Source organism: Macrobrachium nipponense, chromosome 4 (genome assembly GCF_015104395.2).
Source record: "Macrobrachium nipponense isolate FS-2020 chromosome 4, ASM1510439v2, whole genome shotgun sequence".
Lineage (NCBI taxonomy): Eukaryota > Metazoa > Arthropoda > Malacostraca > Decapoda > Palaemonidae > Macrobrachium > Macrobrachium nipponense.
The window spans coordinates 77,038,093-77,063,058 of record NC_061100.1 but is presented as its reverse complement, the minus strand read 5'-3'; the positions used below and the strand labels follow the sequence as shown (position 1 = coordinate 77,063,058).

General features: G+C 43.5%; 1 protein-coding gene across 1 annotated transcript in view; it reads left to right on the top strand.

Annotated features, from left to right (window-relative positions):
• The first annotated feature begins 2,090 nt into the window (after positions 1 to 2,090).
• Positions 2,091 to 24,966, top strand: part of LOC135210954 (cotranscriptional regulator ARB2A-like) — a 199,625-nt gene continuing 176,749 nt past the window's right edge. The window contains exon 1 of the mRNA XM_064243932.1: positions 2,091 to 2,452. The gene's annotated coding sequence lies outside the window, so the exon portion shown is untranslated. The remainder of the gene's footprint in view (positions 2,453 to 24,966) is intronic.

The following is a 24,966-nucleotide window of genomic DNA, read 5'->3' as shown; positions in this document are numbered from 1 at the left end:
GAAGATTTACCAGTTATTTCAAAGTATAAAAATTGGTGACGCTGATGTTAGGATTGTGCCTGTTGTGAAAAATTGGGGTGTACTGATGGATTGTAATTTGTCAATGAGGGATCAAATAGTGAATACAGTGAAAGTGTGTATAACTATCACCTGAGAAACTTAGCATTTATTAGAAAATATTTAACAGAGGGCAGTACAAAAATTTTAGTGATGAGTCACGTAATATCAAGGCTTGATTATTGCAATTCTCTGTACTATAAATTGCCCAATACACTACTAAGAAAGCTTCAAAATGTGCAAAACCGGGCGGCTAGACTGATAAAAGGCATTAAATTTCGGGAGAGAATAACTCCTGCACTGATCGATCTACATTGGTTACCTGTTAAGGCTAGAATTGAATTTAAGATTTGTTTGTTGACTACAAGGCACTTACAAGTGATAAGCCTAAATATCTTCGTGATTGCTTGGTCCCCTACTCTCAAGTTACTAGTGCTGCTGTAAGAGTTAGACATGCTGATGACCCATATAGACTATTCGAAATTAGTGTGAATCATGCAATAGGAGGAAGAACTTTTTGTTATGCTGCACCGAGACTCTTCAACGACCTTCCACTTGATGTCAAGAATAGCAAAAATGCGGCAGCTTTCAAGAAAAACCTGAAGACTTATCTCTTTGAAAAGTGTTATAATAGTGATCAGAAAACTATTAAGCCTGAATACAAATGCTAGCGAATACTGAAAAGATACAGAGGAAAATATAAGCTGGAAAGAACAGACTCTTAGTGTCTGATGGAGGGCGAGAAATAAACCCCTAAAAGTAAAGTATGTCAACCTTGTTCGTCTGTAAATAAATCCACCCACCCAAGGCATAACTGACGCAAAGACTCGCCAGCAATCAACCTTCATCACCCAACATCCAAAAGCAAAGCACCAACTCTGACACTTTTCACCACCCCTCACCTCAGCCACATCAATCCTTCAACCTCACACATCAAGCAACACATACAACCACCCACTGGAAATAGGAATGGAATAAGGAACATGCTTACGGAGTTCACAAGCTAACTAATTAGCAATCTTTTCCTAAAACTCAAACCCTTCCTTCTTCCAATCTGTTGGCCTCTCTGACTTGCCAACACTCACTACTACTGCACTTTTCCCACCACTGAAGGGCACCTCAGGGTTTAAAAAGGTTGGACATCCTTACCCATCAAATGTTTCTTTCCAGCATCACACTCATCAATCTCATTCATTATCACCAAATAAAGGCTCATATCCTACCATTACCACATTCTCACCATCTTGAATTACGGGCTGCTCTGTAAGCAAGAGCCCGTGCTGACACAAGGTCAGCTTAATCTAAAACAACAACAAAGTATTTAAATCATCAGTACCCAGCTACCTGTTTTAATCTCCGGTCCTGACAGGCCTGGTCATAATTATGCACTAATGTGTGAAGGATCTTCACTAAGATCTTTAAGCAGCTGATGTAATAAGTTGGACGTGATAGGTCGTGAAATGAATTTACCCATAATGTCAGATGTTTTCAAGAAATAGAACTTCTGGTCACTCGGCGGCTTGCTTGACGCCATGTTTTCAGAGTTGCATTGGTATGGAGGGCATGATATATCAAAGAAATTGGGATATTTATATGCCATAACTACTGAATTTTTCAACTGAGAGGATTGTTTATTAAGTGTCCAGTATTCTGAGACTTAAGGCTGGGTACGAAGGGGATATATATATATATAATTATATAATATATATGATATATATATATATATATATATATTATTTTATATATATATATATAGATAATAGATATATATGTTACTAAAAAAAATTTTTAATAAAATAGATCGATAGATAGATAGATAGAATAGATAGATAGATGATAGATAGATTTGATAGATAGATAGATAGATAGATAGATAGATATTTCACCAATGCATTAATTATTGGTGACGAAATAGTTCCTTATATCGCTCCATAAGAAGAACGATTGTGTCCTTTACCTTCCTAAATGATTGCGAGACATTTTGTACCAATTAAAGTGTTTTGCATAGAAATAATAAACAATGTCAATGGAGAGGAGCTTGGATATTGCTTGAACGAGTTTGGAATGAGCCTCATGAGATTTAGATAAACTCATTATTCATCCCTTACCTTAACTGCTAACACACACGATATTAACAAACTAATATTCCTCCACAAATGAAGGTTAACATGACTAATCTTTGTATTTCTGATGTGATTTTAGTAAATTGACTCTAGGAAAAGAAGCCAGATCTCTTACTAAAATAAAGAAGAAGGACGAAAAGTGCATGACAACACAGTTTTAGCTACGAGACGTAAACACGAAGCGACTTCCATTAAAGAAACACGCAAACTCTCAGATACTAGTACGTCCCTGAGAAACTACCCTGCTGTACGTTGTATTTCCTTCAAGTTATGTAAGTAGAACTGTATCATTCTGTTATTGTCCCCAAGGCAGGCAAACATAAAGGCCAAGGCTGCCATCCAGCGTAGGTTGTCATGTCTAGACCTTTTTCCATGACCTTTTAGGTAGTACTAGGCTACCTAGTAGGTACTAGCCTACCTACTTCCTAGGTTTTAGCCTAGCTAGTCCTAGCTGTCCACGATGTAATGTATTTGTTATGCTAGTCTGTATTGCAGTGTGGTTAGTAGGCTAGGCAAATCTTCGTTGTAGGCTAGTTTGGTTAGGTTAATTCAGCCTAGAGTGGAAAACTAAGGTTACCTACAACACGCGTGTAGCTTTGTAATTTCAGAGGACTGTCAAGGCTTAGGTAGCCGTGGCTAAGCTTTGCCTAGGCCTTTTAGGTAAATTTTTGCTAGCCTATAAGGTAGTTGCCCCGCCTGGTTCCAGCTACTACTAGGTAGCTAGCCTATAGGGTAGAATATCACAACAGGCCAACCCTCATCACGGTGGACGGGTCTTATTCACTCGATATTTAATTGGTGAAACATGAATACAATTGCAACTCTAAGCATACCATTTAAAAGACTGAAGTTTCGTCAACATATTGTGATATATGAAAGCCCCATACGAATTAAGCATGTGAGCTCTTCGTAAAATATGTTTTCAAGGCAGTTTTGAAATCCAATATGGCGGCTACGTTTTGCATGGACGGTTCTCATCAGTGACGGCCACCATCTTTCCCCAGCCTTCCCAGCACTCATTTGAACAATGTTAGCGTATGTATGTAACGTTTATTGATCTTACTCAAGATTGCAGTTGTAATCAGCACAATAAAACAACATTTTGTTGCCTATATTAGTGAAAGTATGAAACTTGTTATTCCCGGGGTTATGGTTGGAACTGAATTCCATTCTTACCTTGTAATCAGTGGTTTTTATCCTTACTGCCATCACAACTGAAACTCCACAGTGCTTATTGATTGTAATTATACACATTTTGGTCTTAATTCACTCCACAGTGCACTCGAACCACATTGCTGTTCGTGTTTCCTAAGCAACTCACTCCGAAACAAAGTTACGAGCAGCCGACGACAACAATGATTATGAGATGCAAAGCTTTATTCCCTTAATTGTTTACTTTACTCAATATTTAGTTTAACTCTACTTCAAATGTTTATTTAATTCATGTCCAATTATCCCTTTTTTGCAACCAAATTAACCCCCCAAAATTACAAATGTTTCGGATGTATACTTACGAGCAGACGACGTGAGAAAAATGCTCATCGTTGCCAATCTAGTGGAGCGTCACACATACGCCGATGCATTTACAAACTGTTTCGATGAATTCTAGTTGTCATAGTAATGCAGTAATGATAAAATTGCTCTAATATGTATATATACTACAAATAGATACGCTAATTTCACTTATTTCCCCGGTTTTGTGTAAGTCTTATACCTAGTTTGGAGGGTAAACACATACCAATTGACAACACTGATAAACAATTGAAGAGCGCAAAACGCCGCAAAGAATGCTGTAGTCCCCTTGAATAAGTACGAATAAGTGCTGGTAAGAGGTGGGTTTACGATTGTTGTGATGAAAGTGCCCCAGCGTCTATGGGTACAAGTGGTGTGCAGATTTAGCACATGAATGGGAAGTTGTTGACACAAGCGACTCCGTAAACATCAAGATAGCGTCAATCTTAGAAACATTTTTTAGTTGTAAAGTAAAAATTTCTAAAGCGTTTTTGGTGAGATTTCCACTGCAGTAGGCCACCCTTTTCAGTACCCCTCTTTAAATCTTAAAATTTGGCCTTAATTTCTAACTTTGGAGAAAAATACTTACTTCGAAAGGAGAGTAGAGGTCTTTAGCTCCGTTTTTCACCAACAAGAAGTCGCGACTGATGCCCATCTCCGGTGTCAGGACGCGTTATAATGTACTTTTTCGGAGGGTGGCTAGGTGTTGATTGTAGGTGGCCTGCTTGGCCTGCTGTGATATTCTACCCTAGTTGATTCACATACTACTACTAGGGTAAAAAACCGCATGGTACAGGGGTGGACCATGTACGATCAACTTGAACAACCCCAAAAAAGTACATTATAACGCGTCTGGACCCCGCGTCCTGACATCGGAGATGGGCATCAGTCGCGACTTGTTGTCGGTGAGAAACGGAACTAAAGACCTCTACTCTCCTTTCGAAGTAAGTATTTTCGCCAAAGGTAGAAATTAAGGTCAAATTTTAAGATTTAAATAGAGGGTAGTGAAATGGATGTACAAGGCAGTCCAAATCTCACTAAAACGCATTCAACATTTTTACTTACAACTCAAAATATTTAGAAGATTGACGCCATCTCAATGGTTACGGAGTCGCTTGTGTCAATAAACTTCCCATTGCCTGTGATAAATCCGCACACCACTTGCACCCACAGTCGCTGGGACACTTTCATCACAACAATCGGAACACGGTCCCTAACCGGCTTGTTTGTTAGTAAACAACTGTTTTGATAGAAGATGACGACGAAGCGTGCACTTGGATAATTTTTTAAATAAATAGTAAAACATCAATATTTTACATATTTATGATGATTAATTTGAAAATATTCGTTAGTGAAAAACTAACTCGATTCTGACTCAAATTTAAGTAATTATTTTTTGGAATTACAGCGGGGCCTCGCTTAGTCGCGGATCAGCCATCACGGATTCAGTTATTCACGGGTTTTTCCTCGGACCACTTCTCAATCTATATCACTGGTATGAATAGCAGCATCAAGGGCTTGTCCGTTGTAGGCTAAGCCTTGTCCGGTTCCGGTAACCAGCAAATGCACGAACAGATTCACATTATGATATTAACTGACAATAAAGGTAATAAAGCCATTCTCACCTTATATATTATTGGAATATCTTCATAATATTATAGCCTATTCATGGAATAATTCCACATCATTGACATCAACTTGTAGTTGAACGGCCAGCAGAAATGTAAACATCGATTTCAAACATCTAACTCACCTGGTAGTTATAATATATAGCTTACGTCCCTGACGTCACGGCAGAATTTCAAAAACTCGCGGCAATCGCCGATTGGGTAGTCAGGTGCACCACCTGTGCGCCTCTACCAGGTACGTAGCACCATACCAACTATTCCTCAGATCTTCCCTGCCGCCGCTACGGTGACATCGTTGGAACTTCGCTCGTTATAGCCCGTGTCTTTTGCAGTATTATTTGGTGAAGTACACTTTGGCTTTGGCTTTCGCTTGATTGGATTTTGATTTCGTTTCGATATTGTTGGTTTGACCTTTGTTTGTTGTTTTTGATCTCTCTTTTTGATTTTCTCTCATGTCTGATTTCTGCTTCAAGTTTGAGAATGGGTGATGAAAGGTTGCAAGACTAGACTTGCTAAATCCTCTTTAGATCCTCATTCTATTTGTAGTAAATGCAGAGGAAAAGTTTGTGAGATAGGTGATAGATGTGATGAATGTGTGGGCTTGCCTGAGACTGAATGGATTGAAATATTACCGCTATGTGCGTAAATTAGAGAAGGATAGGATAAGGAGAGCGAAGAAGACCTTGTCTCGCTCCTCCATAGACAGTCAAGGAATAGATAGTTCTCTATCCCTCGATAATCCTATTGATTCCTCTCCCTGTTGTATCATTACCAAATCCAGTTTCAGAAACAGGTAAAAGTCCATCATTACAGGACATGATGACGGCCATTCAAGCCCTTGGTGAACGGGCGGTAGAATCCACCCTGGCACAAGACAGGGATAAATTATGGTCTAATATGAGAGATATTAAAGTGAATATGTGAAATTAGTGCAAGTGCAGTGGAGGGTGCGGCCGCTCGGACTTGTCGTGCTCCTAGTCCTAGACCTCTTCCAAGCTCACCAAACCCCTGTGAGAAGGAAAGTCGACCGACGAAGGGAGGCGAGAGGTTTTAGCTCCCGAGCGGTCGTCCCCTCGAGCGTACCTGTAGACGATCCCCAGGACGCTCACCCTCGCTATAGGAAAGGCGAGGTTAAAGTGTTTTCTTCGTCTTCTGACGACGCAGTACCCAGACGGGGCTGGCGTCAGGACTTCTAAATCCAGACCCATTAAAAGGAAATCCCAGGACGCCGAGCGTCTTGATAACTGGACGCCAGGACGATATACGTCAAGAGCGTCCAGGATGTAGTCATTGGAGCAGCCCCGAGCGCTTCCCTTCAGGTTCCGATATTTTGCTCTCCTACCAAATTAAGACGTAAGACGTCGCACAGGCGACCATCGTCTTTGGTAGGAGGCAAGGAAATATTGGAAAGGAAAAGGGGGAAACCTTCGGTTGCAAACTGCAACTCCGGATCGTTTCTCTTTCGATTCCGATGCTTGCTCTCCTGCCAAAATCAAGACGCATGATGTCCGCACAAGCGGCCGTCGTCTTGGCAGGAAGTAAGGAAGGATCGGACGAAGGGAGACTTTCGGTGCGTGCTACAACTCCTGTTCGCTTCCATTTCGTCTCCGACCGTTTGCTCTCCTACCAATATAAGACGTAAGATACCGCACAGGCGGCCGTCGTCTTTGGTAGGAGTAAAGGAAGCATCGGACGATTGGATGCCTTCAGTGCATGCTCCTGCTCCTCCTTCGGATTGGCGTTCTTCAGGCCTTTCATCTCAAGACGAACAGAATGAAGAGAGAGAGATTGACTTTGCAACTTCTCTAGTCTGTTCCCAGCAGCAAGAAGCTCCACAGTTTTTCCGTACTGCAAGATTTTAAGCAGAAACTCTCCTCTCTTATGCAGTCATATCAACCTGCTACTCTTACTGTTAAAACGCCAGGACGAAAAAAACGTTTTAAAGCACGACGACAGGACGAAAAACGTCTTGAAACAAGACGCCAGGATGAAAAACATCTTGAAGCAAGACAGCAGGACGATAAGCGTCTTGAAGCAAGACGCCAGGACGAAAGAAGTCTTGAAGGAAGACACCAGGACGAAAGAAGTCTTGAAGGAAGACACCAGGACGAAAAACGTCTTGAAGCAAGACGCCAGGACGAAAAACGTCTTGAAGCAAGACGCAAGGACGAAAAACGTCTTGAAGCAAGACGCCAGGGACGAAAAACGTCTTGAAGCAAGACGCCAGGACGAAAATCGTCATGAGACAGGATGCCGAGACTCCAGGCATCAAGAAACTGGACAGCAGGATGCACAAACGCAACATGACATCGCTACATCAGTTGTGTCTCAATCAGAAGAAAGGAATGAAAGACATCCCCCATTCTCCTTTTGATCAGATGCAAGTCGTTTCCGAGGAAGAATATCAAACAGATCTACAACCTTCAGCAGATCTTAAAAGGCTTATGAAAGTTTTTGCGGAACTTTTTCCAGAAAGTTTTGTGCCAGCTGCCCCTCGTTCTCCACCTTCAGAGTTCACTTTAGGGAAGGCTTCTAAAGAATCCGACTTTACGAAGATGGTATTATCGCGCTCTTCGAAAAGAGCCTTGAAATTAATGAAGGAATGGATGGACTCTAAGAAGACCAGGGAAAAACAGCTTTCTCATTTCCTCCGGCCAGATTAGCTTCCAGATCCAGCATCTGGTACGACACTGGAGAAGTCCTAGGTTTGGGAGTTCCAGCTTCTTCCCATGGGACTTCTCTAGTCTTGTGGACTCTTCTCGTCGGACGGCCATGGGGAAGACGAAAGTGTTTTTGGTCTTCCTCTGAAATGGACCACCTCCTCAAAGGGATTTTTAGAGCCTTCGAAGTCTTTAACTTCCTAGACTGGACTCTGGGTTCGTTGGGAAAGAAAATTGAAAACTTGAAGTCTACCAAAACGGAAGAACTCGTTCACCTTATGTCATGCATTGACAAAGCGCTTCGAGACGGGTCGAACGAGCTAGCAGCCCTTTTCTCAGCTGGAATCTTGAAGAAAGGGCCCAATTTTGTTCTTTTCTTCGAGTGGAGTAACGCTCACTCAGAGAGCGGAACTGCTTTTTCGCTCCCTTTCGACTCATCTTTTTCCGCATAGTTTGGTAAAAGAAGTATCCTCAGCTCTGACTCAAAAAGCGACACAAGATCTGATGACTAAAGCAGCAAGGAGAGTTGTTCCGTCAAGTTTTGCAGGACAGAAACTTAAAGAAACCACTCCTCTACCACGTAGTTCTCGGCCCTTTCGAGGTAGATCCCTCAGGAGAGGGAATGCAAGACCTATTACAAAAAAACTCCAAGAAAGGGGCTTCAGAGGAGGAAGTAATAAAGTCTGACAAAGTTCTTCTTCAGACAGTGGTAGGAGCCAGACTCAAAAATTTCTGGCAAACATGGGAGAAAAAGGAGCAGATCCTTGGTCTATTCAGCTTCTCAAAGAAGGATACAAGATCCCTTTCTGGAAAAAACCCCCTAGCAGAAAAACCGATTTTGGACGTGAGTTCCCTGAATTTTTTCGTGAAGAAAACAAAATTCACTATGGAGACAAACGAAATCAGTTCTTGCTGCAGTCAGACGAGACGACTGGATGGTTTCGTTGGATCTCCAGGATGCTTATTTTCACGTCCCGATCCACCCAAACTCCAGAAAGTACCTAAGATTGTTTACAAGACAGAAACATTTCAATTCCGAGTCTTTGTTCGGTCTAAATACCGCACCTCAAATTTTCACAAAACTTATGAGCAACGTAGCAGCAATGCTACACAAGAAACGCATCAGAGCCTCATTGTATCTGGACGATTGGCTCTCAGAGCCCACCCTTCCTACGCCAACTGTCTGGAGAATCTTCAGAAAACAATTCGATTATCAGAAGACCTAGCCTTCTGATAAACCACCAGAAATCCCAACTGATCCCATCCCAGGAAATCTTGTACTTGGGGATGAGGATTCAGAGTCAGGTTTTTTCGGGCTTTTCCGTCCACATTGAGAAACGGAACAAGCTTTAGAGAAAATAAGAAACTTCCTAAAGAAACAGAAGTGCTCTGCGAGGGAATGGATGAGTCTGCTGGGGACCTTTTTCCTCGCTAGAACAGTTTGTCTCCGTGGGAAGACTGACCTACGCCCTCTGCAGTTTCTCTAAATCAGCATTGGGACAAGAAGAAGACACTAGAGTCAATGTGTATTCCTGTTTCTTTCAACGACATGAAACACTATCTACAGTGGTGGAACGATCCCGTCAAGCTCCCAGGAAGGCCTCTCCTAGAGCAGAGGAACCCAGACCTAGTGTTGTTTTCCGACGCCTCGGACTCGGGCTGGGAGCAACACTGGGGAAGTTAGAAGTCTCGGCTTCTGGAACAAGGAGCAAGTAAAGTTTCCACATCAATCTGAAAGAATTGACTGCAGTTTTCCTAGCTCTCAAGGAATTAGAGAGCGTAGTCCGGAACAATTGGTACAGGTCACTCCGACAACACAACGGCGTTGGCCTACATCAGCAAACAAGGCGGGACTCACTAGTCTCTCTATACAGAGCACAAGAGAACTGCTCCTCTGGACAAAAGGAAAAAACGTGATTCTGGTAACACGCTTCATTCAGGGAGAAAAGAATGTGAGAGCAGACATCCTGAGCAGAAAACATCAAGTCTTGACAACAGAATGGACTCTCCATCAGGAAGTTTGCAAGAGTCTATGGCGAATCTGGGGGCGCCCTTGCATAGATCTCTTTGCAACAGCGCAGACAAGACGGATGGAGACTTACTGTTCTCCAGTCCCAGACCCCGAAGCAATCCACATAGATGCGTTCCTTCTGAATTGGACACATCTAGACGTGTACGCCTTTCCCCCATTCAAATGGTACACACAGTGTTACAAAAGTTTGTGGCTCACGAAGGAACCAGGATGACTCTAGTGGCACCCTTCTGGCCGACAAGAGAATGGTTCACAGAGGTACTGGAATGGATGGTGGACACCCCAAGAAGCCTTCCGTTAAGAGTAGATCTACTCAAACAGCCCCACTTGGAAAGGTATCACCAAAACCTCCAAGCTCTTCAGCTAACTGCCTTCAGACTATCGAAAAACTCACAAGAGCTAGAGGATTTTCGAGGGAGGCAGCGAGTGCAATTGCAAGAGCAAGGAGGTCTTCAACCATTAAGGTCCATACATCGAAGTGGGAGACTTTAGAGGATGGTGCAGGAACAACTCTATTTCCTCTTCCAGTACCTCTGTGACTCAGATAGCAGATTTTCTGCTATACCTCAAGAAGAGACGTAACTTTTCTGCTTCTACTATCAATGGGTTATAGGAGCATGCTAGCAGCTGTCTTCAGGCATAGAAACCTTAATCTATCTGATAATAAGGATCTACAAGATCTTCTTAGATCCTTCGAGACAACTAAGGAAAGAATACAATCCTCAACATCTTGGAATTTGGATGTAGTCCCTCAAGTTTCTCATGAGTGACAGGTTCGAACCCTTACAGGAAACATCCCTTAAGGACCTCACCATGAAAACTCTCTTCCTGATTAGCCTAGCAACAGCAAAGAGGGTCAGCGAAATCCATGCCTTCAGCAAAACTGTAGGTTTCAGACAGGGCAAAGCCATCTGCTCGCTACAGTTGGGATTCCTAGCCAAAAACGAACGCCCCTCTCAAACCCTGGCCCAAGTCATTCGAAATTCCGAACCTCTCGGATCTCACGGGTGAGGAAGTAGAGAGAGTTCTTTGTCCGGTAAGGTCTCTGAGGCATTACTTGGAAGAGAACGAGACAAATACGTGGCACTTCAGAAGGGCTTTGGTGTTCGGTCAAGAAACCCTCTCTGCAAATGTCGAAGAATGCGCTATCCTTTTTTATAAGGCAATTAATTAGGGAAGCGCATTCAGCATGTACTGAAGCAGATATGAAGCTGCTTAAAGTTAAGACTCACGAGGTTAGAGCTGTAGCAACCTCGGTAGCATTTAAACAAAATAGATCTCTTCAGAATATCCTGGACGCAACATTCTGGAGAGCAAGTCAGTTTTTGCGTCGCACTATTCTTACGCAAGTGCAAACTTTGTATGAAGACTGCTACACACTGGGTCCGTTTGTAGCAGCTCTTTCAGTAGTGGGAAAAGGGTCTACCCTTAAAACCCATAATCCAATATCCTTTTTCTTCTCTTGGAACTATTGAAAAGTTATGGTTGTTTGTGGAGACTGGATGCAGTCTTCCACAATCATTGATCTTTAGTCAGGTGATCAACTTGTTCCTTAGTAGTGCCCCGGAACAAGAGTATTGTAGGGAGTCTAGCACATAGAGGTTTGACGGTTGACAGTCTCCAAGAGGTCTTCAGCCCCCTGGGTGATCGCGTGGACCTCATAAGGAAAGCAGACACAATGAGACAGGATATCATTAAAGTCAGCTTCCTTAACAGGTACGAACCCGTAAGTTTGTTTTATTAACACTTATGTCAATTCCAACGATGATAGCTGTTTCTGACCCTCCACCAAGGTGTTATCAGCTATATATATAACTACCAGGTGAGTTAGATGTTTGAAAATGTTATTTTCATGATAAAATTAAATTTTTGAACATACTCACCTGGTAGTTATATATAATTAAATTCCCACCCTCCTCCCCTCTAGAAACTATGGGCATGGAAGATCTGAGGAATAGTTGGTATGGTGCTACGTACCTGGTAGAGGGCGCACAGGTGGTGCACCTGACTACCCAATCGGCGATTGCCGCGAGTTTTGAAATTCTGCCGTGACGTCAGGGACGTAAGCTATATATATAACTACCAGGTGAGTATGTTCAAAAAATTTATTTTATCATGAAAATAACATGTTTACATTTAACCCTTAAACGCCGACTGGACGTATTTTACGTCGACATTTTTGTCTCTCGGGTGCCGACTGGACGATTTTTTCGTCAACATACAAAATTTTTTTTAAAATTCGCGGAAAAATACTGTTAGGCCTACCAGCCGAAAACTCTTGAATCACGCGCCTTGGGGGATGCTGGGAGTTCACGGATCAAGGCGTTGTTTTGTTTACAATCGTTACGCAGGCGCGCAAGCGCGAATTTCTTCTTGCCGCACTAAAAAGTATCTGTGAGACATCTCGGAAATTATTTCGTCACTTTGACATAATTTTTTTTACCATTTTAAATTAGCCGTTACATGGAGTATTATATATGAAAATGTGCGCAGTTTTTATGTAGAATACAACATAAAAATACTCATGATTGTAGCTTTTATCAGTTTTGAGGATATTTTCATATAAATAACGATAAGTGCCAAAAATTTCAACCTTCGGTCAACTTTGACTCTACCGAAATGTCGAAAAACGCAATTGTAAGCTAAAACTCTTATATTTTAGTAATATTCAATCATTTAACTTAATTTTGCAACTAATTGGAAGTCTCTAGTACAATATTTTGATTTATGGTGAATTTATGAAAAAACTTTTTCCTTACGTCCGCGCGGTAACTCTTCCGAAAAGTAATCATCACATGCGATTGTGGTAATGTTTGCACCATTTTAAATTAGCCGTTACATAAAGTTTTATATATGAAAATGTGCGCAATTTCATGCACAATACAACTAAAAAACAACCCATGGTTGTAGCTTTTATCAGTTTTGAAATATTTTCATTATAAAAAAATGATAAGTGACAAATTTTCAACCTCCTTCGGTCAACTTTGACTCTACTGAAATGGTAGAAAAACGCAATTGTAAGCTAAAAAGCTTATATTCTAGTAATATTCAAGCATTTACCTTCATTTTGCAACAAATTGGAAGTCTCTAGCAAAATATTTGATTTATGGTGAATTTATGAAAAAAATAACTTTTTATTCTTTTATGTCCGCGCGGTAACTTTTTCCGAAAGGAAAAAATCATAGGTGCGATTGTGGTAATGTTTGCACCATTTTAAATTAGCCGTTACATAAAGTTTTATATATGAAAATGTGCGAAATTTCATGTATAATACAACCAAAAATAGTTGAAGGTTGTAGCTTTTCTCATTTTTGAAATATTTGCATATAAATCACGATAAATAGAAAAAAAACCACGTTCAGTCAAATTTGATTCTACCGAAATGTCGAAAAACGCAATTGTAAGATAAAAACTCTTACAGTCTAGTAATCATCAGTCATTTTATCTTCATCGTGAAACAAATTCAAAGTCTCTAGCACAATATTTAAATTTATGGTGAATTTAAAAAAAAAACTTTCCTTCCCTCCGCGCGCGGATTCTCCGCCACAAATCTCCGAAATTTGTAAGTCCCATTCTCGGAATATTTGCTCCGTTTCATATTAGGCATTTCATAGAGTTTTATATATGAAAATGTGCGCAATTTTATGTAGAATAAAACTAAAAATATTTGAAAGTTGTAGCTTTTCTTATTTCCGAAATAATTGCATATAAAAAAATATATATATAAAAAGAATTCGACATTCGGTCAACTTTAACTCGTGAGATATGGTCGAAAACTGCATTTGTAAGCTAATATTCTTACAGTATAGTATTCCAATAATTTGTCTTCATTTTGAAAGAAATTGGAAGTCTCTAGGACAATATTTAGATTTATGGTGAATTTTTGAAAAAAATATGTGTTTACGTCCGCGCGTTACGAATTCATGCATTATTTTGTGATAATATTTTCTCTGTGTTGCTTTTATCGTTTTACAATTTGTTATATACCAAAATGATCGCAATTTAGTGTACATTACAACGAAAAAAAAGTAACTTGTTACCTTTAACCGTTTTGCGCACAGCGCGATTTGAATACAATTCATATATGAAATTTTGTTTTTGCGCTATCATATATTGCATTATTTATATGATAATGAATAATTTTTTTCATTTCTGATGGTTGCATACTAAATTTCAGGCAATGACAAAAAAAGGAGCCCAAAAAATGAACTCTTAATCTTCAAAACTAAGCGCGCTATGATTTGTTAAAAAAAATGAATATTTTTTCCGCTTCTGTGCTCTCTCTGAAACGTCTCCGGCACACGGGAAACATTTTTTTTTTTTTACCGCTTCGGCGTTTAAGGGTTAACAGCACCTTTGCCATTCTTAACCTTTTAGAAATGTTAATAGTAGTAGTGTAATTACAGTAGTAATAACATTTAGGAAAACATTACTTTTGTTCATGCCACTTACCTGACAGATTATATATATAGCTGTATTTTCTGACGTCCGACAGAAATTTCAAAACTCGCGGCACACGCAGTGGCGGCCAGGTGGTAGTACCCATTCCCGCCGCTGGGAGGCGGATACCAGGAACCATTCCCCATTTTCTATTCATATTTTTTCTGTCGCCGGTCGGTAAACATCTGTTTACAGACCTCTGCTCAGGATTTTTGGAAATGACTCGCTTTTAAGTATCTGATTGATTTTTTTGGTATTGAATTGGATTGTGAATTGGCATGCGCGATAGTGGACCGTTTTTTGATTTTGGATTGACTTTTCTCTATAAGATATGTCTGGATCAAGTGTTGTGAGTTTCAGAGTGTGTGTGAGGGCTGATTGTAAGGTGAGGCTACCGAAAGCATCGGTAGACCCCCACACAGTATGTATGAGTTGGTAGGGGCTTAATTGTTTGATTGATCATCGGTGCAATGAATGTGAGAAATTGACTGATGATGAATGGAGAGTATATGAGTCCTATCGACCTTAAATTGGAGCGCGATAGGATCAGGAGGTCTTCCTCAAGGAGTGGTTCTTCCAAAGGTAAGACTAACATCTCTCCTGCACTAACACCGTAGTGTTTACAACCCCTAAACCTGTGTTGCCTTCGGCTCTGATTCTGTGTCGGGAGAAGCGAATGCTCTCTCTATGATTTTGGAGTCTCTTCGCACTCTGGAGACCAAAGTGAAAGCTTAGAAACTGGCTCGGTGCAAGTGTGTGATCGTGCCCCCAGTGTTGTGGAGGGGGCGTCAGATCGGCCCCATAATGCCTCTAGGCCTAGACCTCTATCAGACTCCAAGACCCAGGGAGGAGGTATGTCGAAAGCCGCAAGAGGGTTACGGGGGCTTCCCACCGATCTGGCGTCCCTTCGGCAGACCCTGTAGCAAAGACCCAGGCTGCCAAGGACGTGCACAGAGCGTGTCCTGAAAGAGTGCTTCTCGTCCGCCAAGCGTCCTCCCCGCGCAAGGGTGGAGCGCTCGGAGAGACTCTCGTCCGTTAAAAAGGACGTTTCTTGCGGAGGACGCTTCACGTCCTCTTTCGCCGCTTTCGTCGGAAGACGCTTATGATGTCTTTCCGCCTCAGAAGAGAGGGTAGGATCTCCTCCGATGAGGACGCTAGGTTGCGTGCACAGGCGCGTATACCTGAGAAACAGGTAGCTGTACCTGTGAGAAGGAAGGAGGCGTCCCCTCGCCCCTCGTCTTCTCACAGGATCAGTCCTGCTTCCTCTGCTCATTCTTCCCCGACGAAGAACATTCTTTTGTCCCTTCAGGACCAGCTATCCTCGCTTATGGCTCAGAGGACTCGCCCAGCAGCAGTCGAGCCTAAGCGGAGGAAGGACCTTAGACTGCCTGTCAAGAGGACTAAGCAGTTCCTACTTCGTCTCGTTCGCCGATCGCTTCTCCTTCGGCGATTCGCCGATCTCGTCCGTCCTCTAGAAGGACGTTACGTCAGGACGCTTTTGAGGAGGACGCTCTGTACGAGGACGTTCGGCAGGACGTTCGGCAAGACGCTCGTCAGGACGCTTGTCAAGACGCTCGTCAGGACGCTTGGCAGGACGCTAAGCAGGACGTTCGTCAGGACGCTTGGCAGGACGCTAGCAGGACGTTCGTCAGGACGCTCGCCAGGACGCTAGACAGGACGCTCGGCAGGACGCTCACCAGGACGCTAGACAGGACGCTTGGCAGGAAGCTCGCCAGGACGTTCAGACCTCCTTTCAAGACGTTTTTGGGGATTCTGATCAAGAAGTCTTACCCCCAGACGCTAGTTTACGTGCACAGCACGTATGCCAGCGAAGAAATGTAAGGGACGCTTCTCGAGCAGGTGAGACTGCTGCGGAAGGCGCTGAGGACGCTCGTCCTCCTCAGGACGCTCTACCTTCAACGAGCAGTAAGCGTCATAAAGAAGACAGCCGAAATAAGGCTGCATCTAGCAAGGATAAGGGGTCTTTGATCAAGCCAAGACCCGCCATTAGGACGCCTTCTCCTGACAGAACGGTCTCCTCTTCCGTTTAGAAGAAGGAGAGCTAATAGTTCGGCTGAATCGGCTGAAGAGGAAACCTGCTACAGCCCCTTCTATCTCGGACTATAAAGTCCTCGTACGACTCTTGCGTTCTTCTTTTGAAGACAAATTTCAGCCCGCAGCTCCCATCTCTCCTCGCAGTTTTCTTCATCTAAAACTGGGAAAACCCGGCAGTTTGTAGAGATGAAAAACTTCTCTATCAACAAAACGTGCTTTTAAAAAGCTCCAGGATTGGATGATACGAAGGAGAGACCAAGGTAAGACGACCTTCGCCTTGCCTCCAACTAGACTTAGTGGAAAAGGGGGCATTTGGTATAGAACCAAAGATGAATGGGAGTTCGTATCCCTTCTTCGGCTCAGGGAGATTTCTCCAGCCTTGTGGATTTGCAGAGGAGGTCGCTTTTACCCTCTGCCAAGGTAACTTGGACCGCGTCGGAGACTGACCACCATTTGAAGGGTCTGCTCAGGACGCTGGAAGTCTTCAACTTCCTTGACTGTGTTTGGGAGTCTGGATATGCAAGCGAGAAGCCCAGAATCTCTTAGTCTGGGGGGAGCTGTCCAGCGTGTTAGCATGTATGGACAAAGCCGTCAGGGTATGGTTCGGAGGAGCTCGTATCTCACTTTGGAACAGCTTTATTAAAAAAGAGAGCTTTGCTGTGCAACTTCACAGCTCGTTCGGTGACGCCAGCTCAGAAAGCGGATTTGTTGTTTTTCGCCTCTTTCGAACCATCTCTTCCCCAGACTTTGGTAAAGGACCTGACGAACAGCTACAGAGAAGGCAACTCAGGACCTTTTGGCCCAGTCTACAAGACGGTCAGCCGTACCTTCGACCTCTTCGGCTGCAGTTCGTCCGCCGAAGAAAGTAAAGCCCTTTCGTGGGCTCCCCCCTCGAGAGCAGCTCCTCGAGGGAGAGGGTTTTCACGAGGAAGAGCTTCCTTTAAGCCAAAGCCTTCCAAGTGAAAAGCATGTCCTTCAGACACCAGTCGGAGCCAGACTGAAGTATTTTGCGGGAGTGTGGAGAGAGAGTAGACACGGACTCTTGGTCCCTCAAGATCGTGGAGCAGGGTACAAGATCCCCTTTTTTAGATCTTCCTCCTCTTTCTACGACTCCCAGAGACCTTTCTCCATCCTACCAAGGGGAAAAGAAGAAAGTCTTGTTCGATTCTCCTTCAGCAGATGATCGACAAAAGAGCGGTGGAAGAAGTCGCGGACCTGGGGTCTCCCACCAGGTTTTTACAACAGAACTCTTCCTAGTACCAAAGCAGTCGTCAGGTTGGCGTCCAGTTCTAGATGTAAGCAGGCTCAATCTTTTCGTGGAAAAGATCAAATTCACGATGGAGACGCCTCATTCTGTTCTGGGGAGCGTTGAGGACCGGGCGACTGGATGGTATCCTTAGACTTGCAGGACGTGTACTTTCACATCCCGATCCACCCTCTTTCAAGAAAGTATCTAAGGTTTGTCTTAGACAACAAAGTATGGCAGTTCAGAGCTATGTGCTTCGGACTGACCACGGCTCCGATGGTATTCACAGTGGTGATGAAGAACGTAGCGAGGTGGCTACACTCTTCGGAATAAGAGTTTTCCCTATACCTCGACGACTGGCTGATCAGAGCGTCGTCGAGAGAGAAGTGTCTGAAGGACTTGCAGTTCACTTTAGCCTTAGCGAAGTCCTGGGACTTCTTGGTCAAACCTCGAAAGTCGCATCTGACCCCACCCCAACACAGTCCATCGGTGTATTCCGGGGATTCAGAGATGGATTCAGTGGCTTTTCGAGCGTTCCGTCCCAGGAACGTCAGCGGCTAGGCTTAGAAAAGATCTCAGCCTTTCTAAGGAAAGAGACTTGCTCGGCGAGGGAATGGATGAGTCTGCTGGGGAACCATTTCCTCGCTAGAAAGGTTTGTTTCCTTGGGAAGACTGCACATCAGGCCTCATCCAATTTTTCTTGGCAGACGAGTGGAAGGCCAAAGACGATCTCAATGCAATATTGAGAATAGTTGATTCCAATCGAACCAAACACCTAAGATGGTGTTGGACCCTCAGAAGCTTTCAAGAGGGCGTGTCCCTAAGTCTTTTGAGCCACGACCTAGTGTTGTTTTCAGACGCTTCCATCACAGGATGGTGGGGAGCAACACTAGGGGGGAAGGAAGTGTCAGGCTCCTGGAGAGGGGAACAGGTAGCCTGGCCATATAAATGTCAAAGAACTGCAGCAGTATTTCTGTCCCTGCAGTTCTTCGAAAAAGAGTTTGGAGAAACAAGATTGTTCAGATAACTCGGACAATACCACAGCACTCGCTTATTTAAAAAACCAGGGAGGAACACACTCCAGAACGTTGTACTCCCTAGCGAGAGAGATTCTGCTGTGGGCAAAAGAAAAAAGGTGACTATCCTGACGAGATTCATTGCAGGAGTGCAAAACGTCAGGGCAGACCTTCTCAGTCGCCGGACCAAGTCCTTCCGACGGAATGGGACCTTGCACGAGGACGTTTGTCGAGACCTGTGGGACGCTGTGGGGACGGTCCACTGGTCGACTTATTCGCAACGTGAAGGAACAAGAGACTTCCTCTTTACTGCTCCCCGGTCCTGGATCCAGAAGCAATCGCGGTAGACGCGTTGCTTTGGAATTGGACGGGCCTAGACTTATACGCCTTCCCACCATTCAAGATTCTGGGGAAGTCATGGAGGAAGTTTGCGGCCTCGGAAGGGACAAGGTTAAACCTGATCGCTCCGATGTGGCCAGCGAGAGAATGGTTCACAGAGGTCATGTCTTTCCTTGTAGACTTTCCAAGGACATTGCCCTGGAGGAAAGATCTACTCAAACAGCCTCAACTTCGAAGGTTTCACCAAAACCTCTACCGCTCTGAGTCTGACTGAGTTCAGACTATCGAAAAGTTGGCCAGAGCGAGAGGTTTTTCGGAAAGCAGCTGCGAGAGCAATCGCACATGCGAGACGTGCTTCCACAAGAGCTGTTTACCAATCGAAGTGGGCTTCCTTCAGGGCATGGTGTAAAAAGGAGGGAGTTTCCTCTTCCTCGACCTCTGTGAACCAGATAGCTGATTTTCTGCTATTTCTCAGAAATGTGCAGAACTTAGCAGCCGTCCCTACCATCAAGGGATATAAAAGCATGTTGTCAGCGGTTTTTAGGCACAGAGGCCTAGACCTGTCTGACAACAAGGATATTCATGACCTTTGAAGTCTTTCGAGACTCGAAGGTTCCTCAAATGAGACCTCCATCATGGAATCTGGATGTAGTCCTGAAATTCCTTATGTCGAGCACTTTCGAACCGCTTCAGACAGCGTCTCTTCGAAACCTGACAAGGAAGGCTCTTTTCCTAACTTCTCTTGCGACGGCTAAGAGAGTTAGTGAAATTCAAGCGTTTAGCAGTTTAATGGGATTCAAAGGGGACAATGCTGTCTGCTCGTTGAACCCATCTTTCTTGGCGAAGAATGAAAATCCTTCGAACCTTGGCCGAAGACTTTCGAGATCAAGGGTATGTCAAGTCTGGTGGGCCAAGAACCAGAGAGAGCCCTGTGCCCGGTCAGGGCTCTCAAGTTCTACGTGCATAGAACTAAAGAGGTAAGGGGTCCCTCAGGTAACCTCTGGTGCTCTGTGAAGAGGCCAGAGTTACCTTTATCGAAGAATGCTGTGGCTTTCTTTCTAAGGGACACCATTCGGGAGGCTCATTCATCTTTCCAGAAGACTGATTTGAGCCTCTTCCGAGTAAAAGCGCACGAAGTAACGAGCCGTCGCTACCTCTCTTGCCTTCCAAAAGAACATGTCAATCAAGGACATCCTTGATTGCACCTTTTGGAGGAGTAACTCCGTCTTCGCCTCACATTACCTAAGGGATGTGAGAACGATCTATGACGATTGTAATGCACTGGGGCCATACGTTTCTGCGGACACAGTATTGGGGTCCGGAAGTAGCTTTTTCCCTTTACCTTAGTTAGTTTAAGTTAGGTTGTTGTGTTTTTAGGTTGTGGTGAGTCTTATGTGAAGATCTCCCATCCTTTAGTTAGTTTTAAGGGGTTTTTTGTGTATAGTTGGTCAGGTGGTGGTCAGTTGCTTCGTGCCCTCATTTGTATGGCCTCGATGGTCTTGTCACGCTGAGGTCTCACACCGTTGACAGATCATCCAGAGCGCACCAGCACTACAGGTCTCCACCTGGCTGGCAACTCTGTGATTAAGCAAAAGCAGCCTTACGTGACAGTAATCACATAGTCTACTTTGCTAACAGGTAAGTGGAACCAAGATGTATATCATCTACTTAATTTAAGTTTCATAAAAAATCCTATTCTGTCTCTTCCACCATCCGAAGGTGGGATTCAGCTATATATATATCTGTCAGGTAAGTGGCATGAACAAAATTTTATTGTTATTATACAATTAAGTTTGTTCATACTTACCTGGCAGATATATATAAATTAAGTGCCCGCCCTCCTCCCCTCAGGAGACAGAGACATTAATAAAATATGAATAGAAAATGGGAATGGTTCCTGGTATCCGCCTCCCAGCGGCGGGAATGGTACTACCATGGCCGCCCACTGCGTGTGCCGCGAGTTTTGAAATTTCTGTCGGAACGTCAGAAAATACAGCTATATATATCTCCAGGTAAGTATGAACAAACTAATTGTATAATAACAATAACATTTTTCAATTCGAACTTCATTATTGTTTTGGTATAATGTAATCAACTTCTCTGAACACTGCAGTCATTCAAACGATAATTGTCATAGATTATCATATTGTTGTTTGCTATCGGCGACGAAGCGTAAATGTTAATAAAACCACTTTTACCCTATATATTATTGTCATATATTCATAATAAAATGCATATCTTATATATTATTGGCATATCTTCATAATAAAAAGCCTCTTCAAGGAATAATTCCTTGGGGAATGCATTTTTCAAAAGATAAAAATACACTTTACATGTTTACAGCATGCAATGATTACTTTATTTTGATGTGATTACATTAATTTTACAGTATGGTACTCTAAGCAGTACAGTAACTTTTTTTTTTATCATAAATGTGTATTCATTCACGAAAAAAATACGTATGACAACCGTGACGTCACCAAACCTAGTCTTGTTGGTACATACTATTTTTACACAATGTGAGTGGTTACACTGTTCTACAAACTACCAATGTATTTTTACGTAAGTATCCTCTAAATTCTGTCATAAATCACTTTACTTACTTTTTTTGTGGAGCCCAAATACTACGTATATCCCTGGAAAATTAACAAAATCTCGAATTTTATCATAGAGCAAGATTCACTAATTACTGTTTTCTTCTTCTTTTCATGGACTAAATGCATTTTAGGATATACTCATTTACAAATTTTCAAATACTATGAATGTAAATAGCAAAATCTCTCTCTCTCTCTCTCTCTCTCTCACTCTCTCATCTCTCTTCTCTCTCTCTCTCTCTCTCTCTCTCTCTCTCTCTCTCTCTCTCTCTCTCTCTCTCTCATCACTTACAGAAAAAACTATAATACTGATCTATTATTCTGTGATTTACGAAACTGCCAATACAACTTTTATAGTTGACTAAATGATTTTCACATTATAACATTATACAAAAGAATATCTTATCACTATCCATGTTTCATTTCTTATCACCTTAAAAATATTTAAAATACAAAATTCATTGTGTTATTCTCCAGCTGAGCTAGTAACAGTATTCTCGTCCCAAGCTGCTCTCTCAAGCTATTCAACAGTTACTCTCATCCCAAGCTGTTTCTCTCTCTCTCTCTCTCTCTCTCTCTCTCTCTCTCTCTCTCTCTCTCTCTCAATGAAATATGAATTACTGTATCATAATATCATAAACTATTATGTACAAAGTTAAAAATAATAATAATTCCATTAATAAATCAGTTTCTTTTAGCAACTAAATTGTTTTCCAAAATAATTCTTTGGTAATAAATGTGCATCAGCTGATTCTAAACGTAAACAAAAGACAAAAATAGATTTTTATTGTTGTATTTAGCTGTTTATACATTAATATTATAGTTGGGTGCTGTAATCATTACAGTAAATCATGTTTTCATACAATGAACTTACCTGTCAGATATATACATAGCTAAGACTCCGTCGTCCCCGACAGAAATTCAAATTTCGCGCCACTCGCTACCGGTAGGTCAGGTGATCTACCTGCCTGCCCTGGGCGGCAGGACTAGGAACCATTCCCGTTTTCTATCATATTTTCGCTGTCGCCGGTGGTATCAACATTGTTGTTACTACCTCCTGACTGGAATTCGCTTTTCAAGACTTTATTGATCATCTTTATTGGATTTCTTGGTGACGTACTGGATCGTTGTTTTGGCATTCGCTACTGTGGACTGGATTTGGACTTGCTTTTGATTTTTCTAATAGAATGTCTGATTCAAGTGTTAGTGTGAGAGTGTGTGTGAATGTAGGCTGCAAGGTGAGGATACCTAAGGCTTCGGTTGATCCTCACACTGTATGTCGTAAATGTATGGGGTTTGACTGTTCTTTGGCTAACACCTGTATTGAGTGTGAAAAGTTGGATGCTAATGAATGGAAGACTCTAACTTCTTACTTGAAGAAGTTAGAGAGGGATAGGATTAGACGGGCTGCACAAAAGAGTGTGAGTACAAGGCCTATTGAGCCTTTTTCTGAGTCTAACTCTCCTTTTATTAATGAATATGATTCTCCCTATGTATCTGAATCCTCACAGGCTTTGCATTCGGATTTGGCTTCTGAAATCGCCAATCTGAAGGCTACTCTTCGTAAAATGAAGACAAAGATGACGGCCATGCAAGGTAAGGCTAGTGATTGTGAACTACTAAGTGAAGTGAGTGTCCCAGTGTTGTGGAGGGGGCGTCTGACCGTCCCTGCGATGCTCCCAGGCCTAGACCTCTTCCAAACTCACATACCCAGAGGAGTAGGAGGAAAGTCGAAGTCGTACGGAGGTTGTGGGGAATCCCCAACGGTCAGGCGTCCCTTCAGCAGGTTCTGTTCGTTACAGTCTGCTCAGGACCGCTCTAATAGAAGCGTCCTACGAGATTGTTTCTCGTCGTCCGGTTCTCCTTCACCTAAACGAGGGTGGAAGGACTCGATCTTTCTAGGCCACTGAAAAGGCATTGGAAAGAGCGCGCGTTCGACTCGAGCCCGGAACGCTTCTCGGAGGAAGCTCCTTCTTCTATCAAGAAGGCTAAGCTGGTTTTTCGACGCCTCCTAGAACAGTATTTGAGGATCGCACTCCATTCGAGTTCTCCTGCTTCTTCTATTGAAGAGGACGCGGGGTGGGGTGGCTTCCAAGAGGATATTGCTTGCAGTTCAAGAGCAGATTGCCTCTTTGGTTGGAGTTCTTTCAAGGGATCCCCCTCGCAAGAAGGACGCTAGACTTCCTATTAAGAAGTCTCGTCTTCTTTTTCACCAGCCAGACGTGAAGCGTCCTCCAGACATGGGACGTCTTCCAGGCGCGAAGAGTCGTACAAACGTCAGGATCTATCCGAGCGAGTTGCTCTAGATCAGGATACGCTCAGTGAGGCGCAAGTTAGGCGCAAGGTCAGCCAAGGCGCCGAGGCCGCCCAGGCCAAGCGAGGATTCAGCCAAGCGCGAGGCGCCAGCCAGGCGCGAGGGGTCAACATTGCGTGAGGCGCCAGACAAGCGCGAGACGTCAGCCAGGCGCGAGATGCCAGCCAGGCTACATGCTCCAGCCAAGCGTGAAGCGCCAGCCAAGCGCGAGGAACCGCGGAGGCGCCAGACCAAGCGCGAGGCGCCAGACAAGCGCGAGGCGCCAGACAGCGCGAGGCGCCGAGCGCGAGGCGCCACAAGCGCGAGGCGCCAGCCAAGCGCGAGGAGCTTTTCAGGCGCGAGAAGTCAAGCAGACGCGAGACTTCTTTTAGACGTGAGAGAGAGTCGGTTCACTCTATGAGCCCCCTCTCCTAGTAGGAGTTTGTCACCAGTAGAGAGAGAAAACGGGATGAAGATCCTCTCGTTTTTCCGGCCGATTCTCAACAAGGTGTAGAAGGAGATTCGGAAGAAGAGGGTGACGGTAGAGAAGGAGTCTCGAACTATAAAGTTCTGACTGACCTTCTTTTACGGGAATACAGAGATTCTTTAACTCCTGCCGCTCATCCTTCGCCTCGATCACTGTTTTCGAGTGCGATTGTGCCTAAGTCTTCGTCGGTCTTGAAGATGAGACCTACGATCTCTATGAAGAGAGCGCTTCAGTCCTTAGACAAATGGATGTTTGTCTAAGAAGGATCTGGGCAGAACCACCTTCTGTATGCCTCCAGCCATACTTTCTGGCAAGAGAGGTTTCTGGTACCGAACTGGGGAGAACATGGCCTTTCTCTCCCAGCGGCAGCCGAAGCGGACTTTTCAACCTTGGTTGACTCGTCAAGGAGACACGCTTTGAATGGAGCTCGCGTGTCTTGGGCGATTTCGGAGACGGATCATCTCCTCAAGGGACTCTTCCATAT